Genomic DNA, 15,411 nt, shown 5'->3' on the forward strand with positions numbered 1-15,411 from the left:
GGGATGATTTTGTCTTTTTTATGGCTGAGTAGTATTCCATCATATATATATATATATATATACACCACATCTTCTTTATCCAATCATTGGTTGATGGGCACTTGGATTGTTTCCATGTCTTGGCTATTGTGAATAGTGCTGTGCTGAACATAGGGGTACATATGTTACTTTGGATTGTTGATTTCAAGTTGTTTGGGTAGATACCCAGTAGTGGGATAGCTGGGCCATATGGTAGTTCTATTTTTAGTTTTTTGAGGAATCTCCATGCTGTTTTCCACAGTGGCTGCACCAGTTTGCATTCCCACCAACAGTGTATGTGGGTCGCCTTTTCTCCACAACCTTTCCAACATTTGTTGTTTTTTTGTCTTGGTGATTATAGCCACTCTAACGGGTGTAAGGTGATATCTTGTTGTAGATTTGATTTGCATTTCCCTAATGATTAGTGATGTTGAGCATCTTTTTGTGTGTCTGTTGGCCATCTGTATATCTTCCTTGGAAAAATGTCTGTTCATATCCTTTGCTCATTTTTTGATCTGGTTGTTTGTTTATTTTGTTGTTGAGTTGTGTGAGTTCTTTATATGCTTTGGAGATAACCCCTTGTCTGATGAATGATTTGCAAATATTTTCTCCCAGTTGGTGCGTTGTTTTCCATTTTGTTGATGGCTTACTTTGCTTTGCAGAAGCTTTTTAGTATGATGTAGTCCCATTTGTTAACTTTTTCTTTTGTTTCCCTTAACCATGTAGGCATGGTATTTGAAAAGATGTGGCTAAGACCAATGTCAAAAAGTGTACTGCTTGTATTTTCTTCTAAGATTTTTATAGTTTCAGTTCTTACATTCAAATCTTTGATCCATTTAGAGTTATTTTTTATCTATGGTGCAAGATAATAGTTACTTTCATTCTTTTGCGTGTAGCTGTCCAGTTTTCCCAACACCATTTGTTGAAGAGACTTTCCTTTCTCCATTGTATGTTCTTGGCTCCTTTGTCAAAGATTAACTGTCCACAGATGTGTGGTTTTGTTTCTGGGTTTTCAGTTCTGATCCATTGATCTGTTTGTCTCTTTTTGTGCCAGTACCATGTTGTTTTAATTACTATAGCTTTGTAGTATGTTTTGAAGTCAGGGATTGTGATGCCTCCAGCTTTGTTCTTTTTTCTCAGGATTGCTTTGGCTATTCGGGGTCTTTTCTTATTCCGTATTTATTTTTGGGTTTTTTGTTCTATTTCTGTGAAGAATGTCATTGGGATTTTTATTGGGATTGCACTGAATCTGTAGATTGCTTTAGGTAATATGGACATTGTGACTATGTTTATTCTTCCGACCCATGAGCATGGAATATCTTTCCATTTCCTTATATTTTCTTCAATTTCTTTCAATAATGTCTTTTAGTTTCCATTGTACAGGTCTTTTACCTCTTTGGTTAAGTTTATTCCTAGGTATTTTATTCTTTTTGTTGCGGTTGTAAATGTGATTTTATTCTTTATTTGTTTTTCTGTTAGTTCATTGTTAGTGTCTTGGAATGCAATTGATTTTTTAAAATTGATTTTGTACCATTCAACTTTTCTGTAGTTGTTGATTATTTCCATTAGTTTTCTGGTGGATTCTTTAGGGTTTTCTATATATAAAATCATATCATCTGCAAATAGCAAAAGTTTCACTTCTTCCTTCCCAATTTGGGTTCCTTTTATTTCTTTTTCTTGCCTAATTGCTCTGGCCAATACCTCCAGTACTTTGTTGAGTAAGAGTGGTGAGGGTGGGCACTCTTGTCTTGCTCCTGTTTTCAGAAGGATGGCTTCCAGGTTTTCACCATTAAGTATGATGTTGGTTGTGGATTTGTCATATATGGCCTTTATTATGTTGAGGTACTTTCCTTCAATATCCATTTTATTGAGAGTTTTTATCATAAATGGCTGTTGGATCTTGTCAAATGCTTTCTCTGTATCTGTTGAGATGATCACGTGAGTTTTAAGACTCATTTTGTTAATGTGGTTTATCACATTGATTGATTTGTGGATGCTGAGCCATGCCTGCGTCCCTGGAATGAATCCCACTTGATCCTGGTGTACGATTCTTTTAATATGTTCCTGCATTTGGTTTGCCAATATTTTGTTGAGGATTTTTGCATCTAAGTTCATCAGTGATATTGGTCTATAGTTTTCCTCTTTCGTGTTGTCCTTGTCTGGTTTTGGTATAAGGGTAATGTTGGCCTCACAGAATGTGTTAGGAAGCTTTCCATCTTCTTCAATTTTTTCAGAATAGTTTGAGAAGGGTAGGTACTAAATCTTCTTGGAATGTTTGGTAGAATTCTCCAGAGACTCTATCTGGTCTTGGGCTTTTGCTTTTGGGGAGGTCTTTGATTACTGTTTCAATCTCTGTACTTGTGATTAGTCTATTCAGATTATCTCTTTCTTCTTGATTCAGTTTTGGGACGTTGTATGAATCTAGGAATTCATCCCTTTCTTCTAGGTTATCGAATTTGTGGGCATATAGTTTTTCATAGTATTCTCTTATAATCCTTTGCATTTCTGCATTATCTGTTGTAATTTCTCCTCTTTCATTTCTAATTTTATTTATTTGAGCCTTCTCTCTGTTTTTCTTGGTGAGTCTGGCTAAGGGTTTGTCAATTTTCTTTTTCTTCTCAAAGAACCAGCTTGTAGTTTCACTAATCCTTTCTACCTTTTTTTTTTTTTTAGTCTCTGTTCCACTTATTTTTGCTCTGATTTTTATTATTTCCCTCCTTCTGTTGACTTTTGGCTTTGTCTGTTCTTTTTTCTAGCTCTGTTAGGTGCATTTTAAGATTACCTTTTTGAGATTTTTCTTGCTTGTTGAGGTGGGCCTGTATTGCTATGAATTTCCCTCTTATGACCACTTTTGTCACATGTTGTAAGAGTTGGTATGTTGTATTTTCATTTTCGTTTGTCCTTGGGCATTTTTTAATTTCCCCTTTGTTTTCTTCAGTGATCCAAAGGCTGTTCAATAGCATGTTGTTTAGTCTCCACATATTTCTGACTTTCCCTGTTTTGTTCTTGTGGTTGATTTCTAGCTTCATAGCGTTGTGGTCTGAAAAGATGGTTGGGATGATTTCAATCTTCTTGAATTTATTGAGGCTTGTCTTATTACCCAAAATATGGTCTATCTTTGACAATGTTCCATGGACACTTGAGAAGAATGTATATTCTGCCGTTTGGATGGAATGCTCTCTAGATATCTATTAAATCCATCTGATCAAGTGTTTCTTTTAAGTCTATTTCCCTGTGGACTTTTTGTCTGGATGATCTGTCCACTGAAGTAAGTGGAATGTTGAGGTCCCCTACTGTTATGGTGTTGCTGTTACTTTCTCCTTTTAGGTCTGTTAATAATTGCTTTATGTACTTTGGTGCTCCTGTGTTAGGTGTATATATATTAATAAGTGTTGTGTCTTCTTGGTGGAATGTCCCTTTTGTCATTATATACTGCCCCTCTTTGTCTCTCATTGTTTTGTTTTAACTTTTTTAACTTTTTAAAAGTCTGCTTTGTCTAATAAAAGTATGGCAACAGCTGCTTTATTTTCTTGGTCATTAGCTTAGAGTATCATGTTCCATCCCTTCACTCTGAGCCTATGTTTGTCTTTGGAGCCGAGCTGCATTTCCTGTGGGCAGCATATTGTTGAGTCTTGTTTTTTAATCCATCCAGATACTCTGTGTCTTTTGATTGGAGAATACAATCTATTTCCATTTGGAGTGATGATTGTTATATGAGGGCTTAATGCTGCCTTTTTATCTCTTGTTTTCTTGTTGTTCTGTGTTTCCACTGTTTCTCTCCCTTCGTATTTTTGGACTGTCATTTCATTTTGTTGGTTTTCTGAGGGAGATCTCTCAGTTTTCTCTCTTTTTGTGAACTGTGGCTCTGCTCTGATTTTTTGTTTAGTGGTTACCATGAGGATTGTATGACAGATATTGGAGATGAGATAGTCCATTTTCTTATAGCCTCTTATCTCCATTAACCTAAGCAGGTTCCTTTTCTTTCCTCTCCCCTTATGAGCAATTGCTGTTACAAATTGTTCTGTTTTTAATTTTGTGAGTTTGTAGCTAATTTGAAGTGTTTATCATTACTTTTGATGCTTTCTTTCCCTTTCTCTTTCAGGTTATAATTGAGTCTTTGCCTCCCTGCTCTAGTAGAGAGCTTCAGGTTTCTGATCATGTCTGTCTATTTATCTCCTTGCTCAGAGCTTTGTAGGCCTTTACCTTTTTGTTGCTGGTGTGAGGGCATCTTGAATTATTTCTTGTAGGGGAGGCCTACTGGTGATGAAATCCCTCAGCTTTTGTTTATCTGAGAAAGTGTTTATTTCTCCATCATATCTGAAAGAAAGTTTCACTGGATAGAATATTCTTGGTCCAAAGTTTTTGTCTTTCAGTATTTTGAACATATCATTCCGTTCTCTCCTAAGCCCATAGAGTTTCTGCTGAGAAATCCACTGAAAGTCTGATAGGGTTTTCTTTGTAGGTTATTTTCTTCTGCCTTGCTGCTCCTAATATTTTTTCTTTATCACAAACTTTTGACATTTTTACTATTATATCCCTTGGAGAAGGTCTTCTATCATTGTTGAAGTTGGGCATTCGATTAGCTTCATTTACCTGTAAATCTGAATCCACTTTCGGGTTTGGGAAGTTCTCAGCAATTATTTCTTCGAACAAGCTCTCTGCTCCTTTCTCCCTCGCTTCTCCCTCTGGAATACCTATAATCCTTATGTTGCTTTTCCTAATTGAGTCAGACATTTCTTAAAGAATTTCTTCATTAAAAAAAAAATCTTAGTTCTATCTCCTCCTCCACCTGTAGAATTTCTACATTTTTATCCTCAAGAAGACTAATTCTTTCCTCCATAAGATCAGTTCTATTTCTTAATGATTCTAGATTATTTTTTATTTCATTATTTGTGTTTTTCATATCCAGAATTTCTGCTTGATTTTTTTTTAAAGTTTCAATCTCTTTGGTGCACAGATTCATTTTATTGGTCAGCTCCTTGAATTGTCTTTCTTGTTTAGCTGTAAGTCATTGAGTTTCCTTATGATGGTTATTTTGAATTCTGTGTCTTTTAGGTTGTAAATTTCTGTCTTCTGGGTTGGTTTCTGGAGATTGTCATTTTCCTTCTGGTCTGAATTGTTGCTGCAGTTCCTCACAGTGTTTGATGAGTTAATCTTTTTGGGGGGCATTTGTGGTATTCTTAGGATGCAGATTCCCCCTATTACCGCTAGGGGGAAGCAGGAGCAGCATTTCTGGCCCCATCCCAACTGCTGGCAGCTGTAGGGGTGTTATGGGTGCTTGCCCCAACCTGGGGTGTGTTCAGGCACTTGTGTGGACTGCCCTTGGTGGACGGGGCTTCCTGGCTGGGCTAGGGCCACCCTTTGGGGCCTCAGGGGTACTCTGAGCTCCCCCTCCCCACCAGAAAGTGATCACCAGTGGGCTAAAGCTGCTGCTGCCTATTCCCACAACCTCCCAGGACATGTTCTTTCTTTGGAGGCTCAGCAGCACTATGAGCGCTCATGCGCTGGCCTGGGGAGCGTTTGCCACAGTGTGTAGATTGCTGCAGTCTCTGTTTATGCTTCGCAGTCCCTGGAGCCACTGTGCGTGGTGGGTGGGGTTTCCTTGCTGGGACTCAAGCTGTGGCTGCTCCTTGGCAGCACAGGGACATTGTTAGCTCCTCCTCTCCACCAGGAGAGCCACCATGAGCCCAGGCTAAAGGTTAGCACCGCCTCCTCCCATAGTCGCCCTGGTGCATGTTCCCACTTTCCAGGCACTTGCACCAGGTTGGAAACCACTCAGGTCCATGCACAGGGATACCGGGGGAGAGCAGGGTGTGCTCATCTCTCTCTGCCACTTCCCGGGGGGTCAGTCCATCCACCCTCAGATGTATAGCTGTGTGTGTCTCTCAGGAATCCTGTTGTGCTGTGTGGGCTTCCCCCATTGGTCAGTGAATGTCCATTTAGTTGTGGTTCAAAAGGGGGAAAGACAAAAGGAACAGCTCACCTTGCCAAGCTGCTCTGTGAATTCTTGATCTCCAGGATTATTAAAATGAAAACAGGCAAAAAAAATACCAAAAAAGCAGTTGGAAATATAAAGTATTGATTCTGACCCAGCTCATGTCTTCTGGTGTCAGGATGGGACCACTCCTGGAAAGGATGCCCCAGCGGCTATGAACGTGATCCAGAAATGGAACAGATGTCCCAGGGAAGATCACACCTCCTTGGTGATCCCATGCCTAAAACTGCTCCCTGAGCTTCAGAGATGTACATAATGGGGACACGGGGGCACATTTCTTTCAAATGGTGAGAGGTTATTACCTGAAACGTAGTTACTAAAATAAGGAGCTGTTCCTGAATGTGACAGATAGCATAAGTCTCAGAAAAGTAGGCTTTTCTCCTCATTCAAGGTCATGCGAAGCATTCAAAGACTCGGAGAGGATCGAGCACAGAGGGTTCCCCCCCCAGACACTGAGATCAGCACTTTTCTCTTCCTTCACCTTAACGCAAACACCTGAGATCCATGTCCTAAGGATGCTGGAATCCAGTTACCCTGGAAATTTTACCTGCACTGCTTTCTATTCTATTGAGTGCCTCAAAAGATTGGATGATTCCCATTCTCATTTTGGAGGGAAATCTATTTTACTGAATTCACCAAGTTAAATGTCAAACTTGTCTGGAAACACCCACTAATAATATTTAATCTGGGCATCTCACAGCCAAGTCAAGTTGACATATAAGATTAACCATCACATCGGCCTTGGAGGCCAATGTTTAGCACACACACACAGACACAGAGCTTGGCATTGGGCATTCTGAGCACTGAGGTGGGCCATTTTCTTCCCTTTGCCCTGGGGAAGATGGGGCTCCTATGGATTGGCAAACGGCCCTAGTTGTCAGGTCAAATAGGTACTGGGACAATGTCTTAGTAGGAGAGAAATACTGGAGATGCTCTTTTCCTGGATCATTTGCATGTTACTGTAAACCTACGTCTGGCCACCAGTGTCCAACAGGGTCACCGATCCAGGTATAAAGGCTTGACGGTCTTTGCCCCCTGAACTCCAGTCAGTGGCTTTCCCCAACACACTCCTCTCCTCAGAGCAGTTGAACAGCTGTAATGTCACATCAGCAAGGTGAGCCAACAGACGAGCGATGATGTGCAAGGCTGCCATAGCAGCTGTACCTCCACTGATCCTCGGAGCCTGGTGGCTGCTGCTTCAACTGCTCCATTCTCTTGTGGCCAACTGGAACCTGGAAGCTAACAGGGAAGGGGATTCTGGGAAGTGTAGTTCCAGCCTGGCAAAGCCTCCACAGGTTTCTTCACTGAAGGCTTCAAATCACTGTTTAAAAATCATACTTTAAGTACAGTAATTGCTCAGAAGTGTAAATTTCCAACTGCCCCCCCCCCAGCTATGATTCCTGTGGCTACTGTTTCAGTTATCTCTTTCTGCACGTCATCAAACCACCCTAAAACTCAGTGGCCCAAGCAATCATTTTATTCTATCTCATGGTTCTGCAAATTGACCAGAGCCCAGCTGGGCAGTTTCACTCCTAGTTTTGCTCTGGGAAGTCAGGTTGGGATGGTGGTGGTGACTGGAGTTGGATATCTGACCCTTCAGTGTTCCTCTATGTAACATCTCTCTCCATCAGAGTCCCCTAGGTTGCTTACACAGGTGCCCAGGGATCCATGAGGCAGGAGTGGAAGTTACAAGGCCTTCTTAATGTCTGAGCTGGTGAAGCCTCAGAACATCTTGTCCTCCATATTCTTTTGGACAAAGCAGTCATGGGCCCAATCCAGGTTCCAAATGAGGAGATTATCATAACAAATTCCATCTTGTAAGGAGAGGAGCCACATGTTTGTACAAAGGAGGGGCAGGATTGCTTGGGATTGTTTTTGGAGACCAGTTCCTACAGCTACTCACCTGCCTGAGTGTTGGCTGCTTCCTCTATCCCATGAGGAAGGTTACCCCTCTTTGTCAGGGATGTTGAGATAATGAAATAGGAACAGATATTTAAAGGGGCCACACAGATCCTTCGCCTTTCCTGCCCTTGGATTGGTGACGACAACTTGGCCTTGTCCATAGGGCATTCCTGAGGGTGAACAGAAGGACATGGGTGAGAAGTAGAGGTGCTCCCCTGGTCTGCCTCCCTCCTTCCAGGCTGACCTGAGCCCTCCTCAGCACCATCTGACATCCTGGCCATCCTATAGCCAGGCATAACGTCCCTATTCTGTGTGATCAGGCCTCTCTACAGGGCTGCGGACATCTCCAAATCACCATTTGTCCCTGAATCAGCACCACGGATAGCACCACTGACCTTTCCTAGGGATCCCAAGGAGCCAGGATAGAGTGAGCACCTCCTATGAGTGGAGGTCTGACCCCTGCTGGGGCAGAGGTGGGGTTGGTCACAAACAGAGCACAGAACCTGGTAGCTGGTGGAGAATCTCCAGCACATAGAGGAGTGTGTGGAATTGAGAAGATAACACCTGAGAGTCCAGCAATTCCCCAGGTACCAGGATCGCCTTTGAAATTCACAACCCTTGTGACCGCCTGAGAGTCCCTAACATGTCTACTAGGCTCTTTGCTCCCAGAAGAGCAGGAGCCCCTCTCAACCCAGGTGTGATTCCCCATCACAGTCACTTACCCTATGCACGGAATTGTCAGGTAACCACTCTCCCAGCCAGACGTTGCTCTCCTCGAAGGCAAGGTCTAGATCTCTCATATTCATCCCTTTACTGGAGACCTGAAGGCACAGTGTACATGATTGTTGAATGAATGAATGAATGAATGAAGTTTCCTCTCTCAACTCACGGAGAGAGTTGACAGTCCTCTTCTCTCATTAACATGTGCTTCCTGTCTCCCAGCTCAATGAATCCTGGGCAGACCAAGATTGTTGAAGTGGTTCCCAGTGCAGACAATGGTGCATGAGACGGGGCAACCATGCGATTTGGACAATTCCTTTGCGCACTCTGGACCTCGGTGTCTTCTGCAAATTGGAGAAGTGGAAATACAAGGCCCCCCAGCTCTATTGGCCTATTGGTCATAGTTCCTCTTTTACACACAACTGGTTTCTCTGTGGCTTCCTCATGTCTCTCCTTCCCATTCTTTTGCTTTTCTTTGTAAATTGGGGACCATGGAAAACAGACTAAGCCTGGCCTAGCCCTCTGACCACAGATGCTGCAGCTGCCCCTGCTGGGAGAGAGAGAGTGGCCAGGACAGGGGGGGCCCAGGTGGGGATGGGGCTGTAGGATGAGATTCCAGCTGAAAATATAGGAATTGGTGATGGCATGAGAGTACCTATAGATGCTCAAAGCTGGCACTTTCCTTCTCTATGATCACACATTGCTTCTACTCCAGTATTTGGGTGAGTAAAGGCAGCATGCTCAGATGATAAAACCACAGAGAAAAGCAAGGAATCAGTTGGCATTATAGTGAGGCTGGGGCTCCTTGGAGGGAGTGGGGTGTGGGCATAGGGAGGGGGATCAAGGGGGAGGACCTGGGTGTTCCTGACATTCTATTTCTTGGAGGGTGTTCATTGTGTGATAAATCACTGAGCTGTTCTTGTGGGGGCACTTCTCTGTATTTGTGTTGTGTTTCCCCCAAAAAGTTTCAAGAAGTTGGCATCAGTCTGAGGAGGCACCATCTCCCAGGATTCCCACCACTTCCTCCCAGCCCTCAGCCACACACTTCAAAATAGCTTTCTGTGAATTCAGGTGCGTGTCTCATCTCTCACGAAATCCTCACCATCCCTCAGGGTGAACAACCAACCTCCAGTCTGGCTTCCTTGCTCAGTGTCTCCTGCACATCCAAATCCTGGGAACGGAGACCATTTGGGCAAAGGTTTGGAGGCCAGAAGACCTTGCCATGCTCTGGAGGAACAAGGAGAATTTGGGGGAGCAGGTGCTGCAGCCCTGCTCTTCCTGTCCTTCTGCATCATCATCATCATGTGAGCAGTGACCCTGGGGAGGTAGGGAGAGCCCTGGGGTGGGAAGCACAGGCAGCCACAGATCTCTGAACCCAGAGCTGGAGGGACTGGGTGGGTCAAGAGCCTGAAGCGGGGGCAGGAAGGAGGTCCCTGGCACCTGAGTGAGTCTGTCACAAACCTCTGCCCCACTGTCCAGGATAGGGAGCCTGTGTTCACAACCCTGGGGTCTCTGGGAGAGGACCACCCCCTCCCACCTCAGTGACTCACTCCAGCCCCTTCAGAGAGAACAGAGGAGCGGGTCAGTCTGCCCACTGCACCCTGAGCTGGTTGGACTGAAAGGTTCTCCGATCTCTTCACTCAGAGTGAGGCCCTGCAGGAAGGAAGCAACAAGGTCAGCAGCAGGCTTGGGGGACACAAGCATGGAGGGTGAAAATGCCGTCACAGGGTTAGTCTCTCAGGTGAGTGACTTGGGCGCCTCCCCATCCAGCATCTTACCTGGACACCTCCGCCAGGCTGGCTTTCTGGATTGCCCCACTTAGCATGGCCAAAGTTGTTCTCCTCACCTCCTCCTCCTATTCTTCCCTTCAAGTTGGATCCCCATATTTCTGACAGCATGACGGACCCTCCTCTTTCTTTTGGGCCAGGCGTGGAGGAGTCACCCTCTCTCTATCCTCCCTTTCTTCTGCTATAGCCAAAAATTCACCACATCTTGTCCATTTTTCCTCCTATGAACAGCTAGCATCAGTTTGCCTTTCTCCATCTCAATCTCCATCATTGCCAAGGTTTCAGAATCTCTTTCCTGGACCCCTCATCTCCCTGCCTCTCACCTCCCTTTCCCTACATAGATCGATCATCTAAAAGGCATCATGGTCCAGTTCTTCTGCATTTGAACATCTGTTTGCCCCCACCATCTAGAGCAGTTGCCGGCAAAAGTTTTCTATCAAGAGCCAGATAGTAAATATTTTTGGATTGTGGGCCTTGCAGTCTCTGTTGGAGTCATTCAACTCTGATTTGCAGTGTGAAAGCAGCCTTAGACCATATGTAAACGAATGAGCATGCCTGTGTTCTAATAAAACTTTATTTACAAACACAGGCACTGGGCCACATTTCACCCAGGGGCTTTACGTAGTTTACTGAATCCTGACCTAGAAAATGAAGCTCAAACTCCTCATCCTTGAGCCCTGTATCTTCTGGCCTCTCAGCACCTACCTCCCCAGAAGGGCCAGGGTTTGGGTGAGGAGAGTGAGGCACTCGCCTCAGATGCAAAACTTAAAATGATGCCCAAAATTTCAGTAAGTGAGATAACACTTTACTGCACTATTTAAAAAAAAATCAAAATGAATGAAAAACATCTATGATAAGGACAATATCAAAAATCTAAATAATGATAACATCAGTAGACTGAAGTTAGTTAACAGTTATTTAAAATCATAACTTGATCAACAGAAATTGTCACACATGGCAGCATTCTCAGCAGAAAATGAGAGAAGCCAAAAAGGAGATTTTGAAAAGATTGTTTCCACATTTACTTCCAGAAGAACCAGGAAAGCAAAATTATAATAAATCCTGGTGGGTACAGATAAACCCTTAAACTTAAAATGATGTTTTTTTTTTTTTTTAAAGATTGGCACCTGAACTAACATCTGTTGCCAATCTTCCTCTTTTTTTTTTCTTCTTCTCCCCAAAGCCCCCAGTGCACAGTTGTATATTCTAGTTATGAGTGCCTCTGGTTGTGCCATGTGGGACGCTGCCTCAGCATGGCTGGACGAGCGGTGCCACATCAGTGCCCAGGATCTGAACTGGTGAAACCCTGGGCTGCTGAAGCAGAACGTGCAAACTTAACCACTCGGCCACAGTGCCGGCCCCTAAAAGGATGTTTTAATACACACAACTTTCAGGTTTCTAAAAATATTTCAATTATTTAAATTTCTGGGGAAAAAATGACCATTAAAAATACGTGAAAACACATATACAGGGACACACATATTTCCTTCTGCCTCAGGCTCCAATTGGTTAGAAGAGCACTCTTACTGACGCTGGGTTATTTCTGTTTTTGATATTTTGTTCTCTGTGGTTTTCCTTTTGCATTCACTTTGATTTAAATATCTTGCATTCAAATGTTATTTATCGCACTTATTGAGTTTTTCTGTGCTCCTTTTTTTTTTTTTTAAAGATTTTATTTTTTCCTTTTTCTCCCCAAAGCCCCCCCAGTACATAGTTGTATATTCTTCGTTGTGGGTCCTTCTAGTTGTGGTATGTGGGACGCTGCCTCAGCGTGGTTTGATGAGCAGTGTCATGTCCGCGCCCAGGATTCAAACCAACGAAACACTGGGCCACCTGCAGCGGAGCGCGCGAACTTAACCACTCGGCCACGGGGCCAGCCCCCTCTGTGCTCCTTTTAATTTTCCATTTTAGGCGAGTGCCTCACTTGCCTTACCCAGATCCTAGCCCCACTGTCCAGTCCACTTCCTGCCACTCCTCCCGCCTCCCACCCTTTGCTCCATCCACAGTGCGCTTTTCATCGTCATCAACCAGAACAAGCTTACTTGTGCCCCTGGGTCTTTGCATAGGCTGTGCCTCCCTTCTCTAATGCTCTTCCCTCCCAATTTGGTTGGGGAGCAACCAGCAATGGGACTGTCAGCGAGGTCAATGGACTCAGAAAAGTGTGATATCTTGTAGTTAAGTAAAGAAGGGCTTTTGCTTAGAGAAGCCATGCACCTGGGTCACCTGCTGCTGCAGAGTCCAGAGAGGTGAGGACAGAAAGATGGCCATTTGGATTTCACTAGCAGAGGTCACTGGTGTGCTGGATAATAGCAGTGTTGGGAAGTGGCTGGTGTGTGTGTGTATGTATCTTAACTTGAACAATCAAGAGAGAATAGGAGCAACAAAAACATCAACAATTCAAGAGAGGGGTGGAGCAAAATGGCGGGGTGAGCTCACCCGGGATTCTCTCCCCTCCAAAATACAACAAAAGATTGGAAGAACTGAATTTCAGAGAATAAACATAATGCCAGCTCGTTAGAGACCTACAATACCAAGAAGGCGGAGATCATAAACCTTACTTACACCTTCGGAGACGCCGGAACGGTAGGAGAGAACATCGCTCCCTCCCCTAGAGTCTGCCATCGCTGCTGCGCCAGTCGGGAAGGAGCGGGGGAGGGGCCGCGCGACCGGGCGATCATCCGGGACTCCTGCCGCTGATTCAGTGGAGACCCGCTGACGGGGGGAAAGCTTCCATCCACAGGGACCCTATAAATCAAGGGCCTTGGGAGACTAGAGAACAGAACTGATCTGAACCCAGACTGGCGCGTGTGAGTAACAGCCCCTCCCTCCTAACAAAGCCAGTGGGCGCAGCCATCTTGCCCCGAAGGCGGAGAGCTAACACGCCGCTCTCGACCCCCATCTAGTGGCGACAGGCTGTAACTGCAACTGAATTCTACCACCATGCGAAAAAACCGCTCCTCTACCATCCAGCAATTTATAAAAGCCCCAGACCAGAAGGAAAACAATAAAAACACAGAATTAAGTCCTGAGGACTTGGAATTAGGTAAACTAAGTGATAATGAATTCAGAGCAGCTATAATCAAAAAACTCAATGAGGTAGAGAGAAAGATAGAGAAACAAGCCGAGTTCTGGAGTTACTTCACAAAAGAGATTGAAATCATAAAGAAGAATCAAACAGAATTACTTGAGATGAAAAACACAATGGACCAGATAAAACAGAATACGGATTCCCTGAATGCCCGGGTAGACAACATAGAGGAGAAAATTAGCATAATCGAAGATAGACAGGCTGAATGGCGCCAGACAGAGGAAGAAAGAGAACTAAGAATTAAAAAAAATGAGGAAAATCTCTGAGAGATAATGGATTCAATGAGGAGTAAGGACATAAGGATCATAGGAGTTCCTGAGAATATGGAAAAGGTAAATGGAGCAGAAAGTGTGCTTAACGAAATTATTGAAGAGAACTTCCCAAATCTAGGGATCAATGGAGAAATGTGTGTAGAGGAGGGTTTTAGATCTCCTAGATTTGTCAATGTAAAAAGACCTACCGCAAGGCACATAGTAGTAAAGTTGGCAAATAGGAATGATAAGGAGAGAATACTCAGGGAAGTAAGGAAAAAAAAGAGAATAACCTATAAAGGAGCCCCTATTAGACTGTCAGCGGATTTCTCTACAGAAACCCTACAAGCTAGGAGAGAATGGAGTGATATATTCAAAGCTTTAAAGGATAAAAACCTTCAGCCAAGAATACTCTATCCAGCAAGAATTTCCTTCAGATATGAGGGAGAAATTAAATCTTTTCCAGACAAACAAAAGTTAAGGGAATTTGTAACTAAAAGCCCTCCATTACAAGAAATCCTCAAGAAGGCTCTCATACCTGAAAAAAGAAAAAAGGGAGAAAGGGGACACAATCCACAGACTAGGGAGACTGATGGATAGAACCAGAACAGGATAGCAAATATTCAACTATAGCATTAGGGTAAAAGTAAGGAAACTACCAAAACAAGGACGATCTTAGCACTCTAACTACAAATTAATAAGACGAGTTGGAATAAAAAAATGAAAATAATTATTTAGGAGGGGAAGAGCAAAGGGTCTAAATCAGTATTGGTCAAGTAGGTAAGTGACCACCAGAGAATAGACTATATTATACACGAGATTCTAAATACAAACTTCAAGGTAGACACTAAAATAAAGTACAGAACAGAGTCACAAATTATAAATAAGGAAAAATCTAAGAAACCCAGCATAAGAAATTGCAGTATTAAATGGGTAGTCTAAAGCACACAGGAAAAGAAACACAGGAAAACAAGATAATGAGCGACAGATTGACAGCACTAAGTCCACATGCATCAGTAATCACTCTCAATGTGAACGGATTGAACTCTCCAATAAAAAGACACAGAGTGGCAAAATGGATTAAAGAACATGATGCAACAATTTGTTGCCTCCAGGAAACACACCTCAGCCCCAAGGACAAACACAGACTCAGGGTGAAGGGGTGGAGGACAATACTTCAAGCAAATAGCAAGGAAAAAAAGGCAGGTGTTGCAATTCTCATATCAGACCAAGTGGATTTCAAAATAAGACAGGTAAGGAGAGACACAGAGGGACAATATATAATGATCAAAGGGACACTTCATCAAGAAGAAGTAAGGCTTATAAATATCTATGCACCCAACACAGGAGCACCAAGATTCATAAAGCAACTATTAACAGACCTAAAGGAAGATGTTAAAAACAACACAATAATAGTAGGGGACCTCAACACCCCACTCACATCAATGGCCAGATCATCCAGACAGAAAATCAGCAAGGAAATAGTGGAGCTAAATGAAAAACTAAAACAATTGGACTCAATAGACATATATAGATCACTTCACCCTGAAAGAGCTGAATACACATTCTTCTCAAGTGCACATGGAACATTCTCTAGGATAGACCATATGTTTGGAAACAAGGCAAGCCTCTACAAATTTAAAAAAATTG

At 43.2% G+C, this 15,411-nt stretch overlaps 1 long non-coding RNA gene across 2 annotated transcripts; it reads right to left on the reverse strand.

Moving 5' to 3' along the window:
* Positions 1–4,949: 4,949 nt before the first annotated feature.
* Positions 4,950–13,312, reverse strand: LOC103543871 (uncharacterized). Of its 2 annotated transcripts, XR_011522410.1 has the most exons (6): positions 12,985–13,308; positions 10,186–10,288; positions 9,762–9,862; positions 8,638–8,736; positions 7,917–8,085; positions 6,002–7,334 (listed from the first exon to the last, which is right to left on the reverse strand). It is a non-coding gene; the product is annotated as an uncharacterized lncRNA (long non-coding RNA). The 2 variants fall into 2 exon arrangements; XR_011522411.1 differs by lacking the exons at positions 9,762–9,862; positions 10,186–10,288 and having other exon boundaries at positions 4,950–7,334; positions 12,985–13,312.
* Between the last annotated feature and the right edge of the window lie 2,099 nt (positions 13,313–15,411).

Source organism: Equus przewalskii, chromosome 9 (genome assembly GCF_037783145.1).
Source record: "Equus przewalskii isolate Varuska chromosome 9, EquPr2, whole genome shotgun sequence".
NCBI classification, from domain to species: domain Eukaryota; kingdom Metazoa; phylum Chordata; class Mammalia; order Perissodactyla; family Equidae; genus Equus; species Equus przewalskii.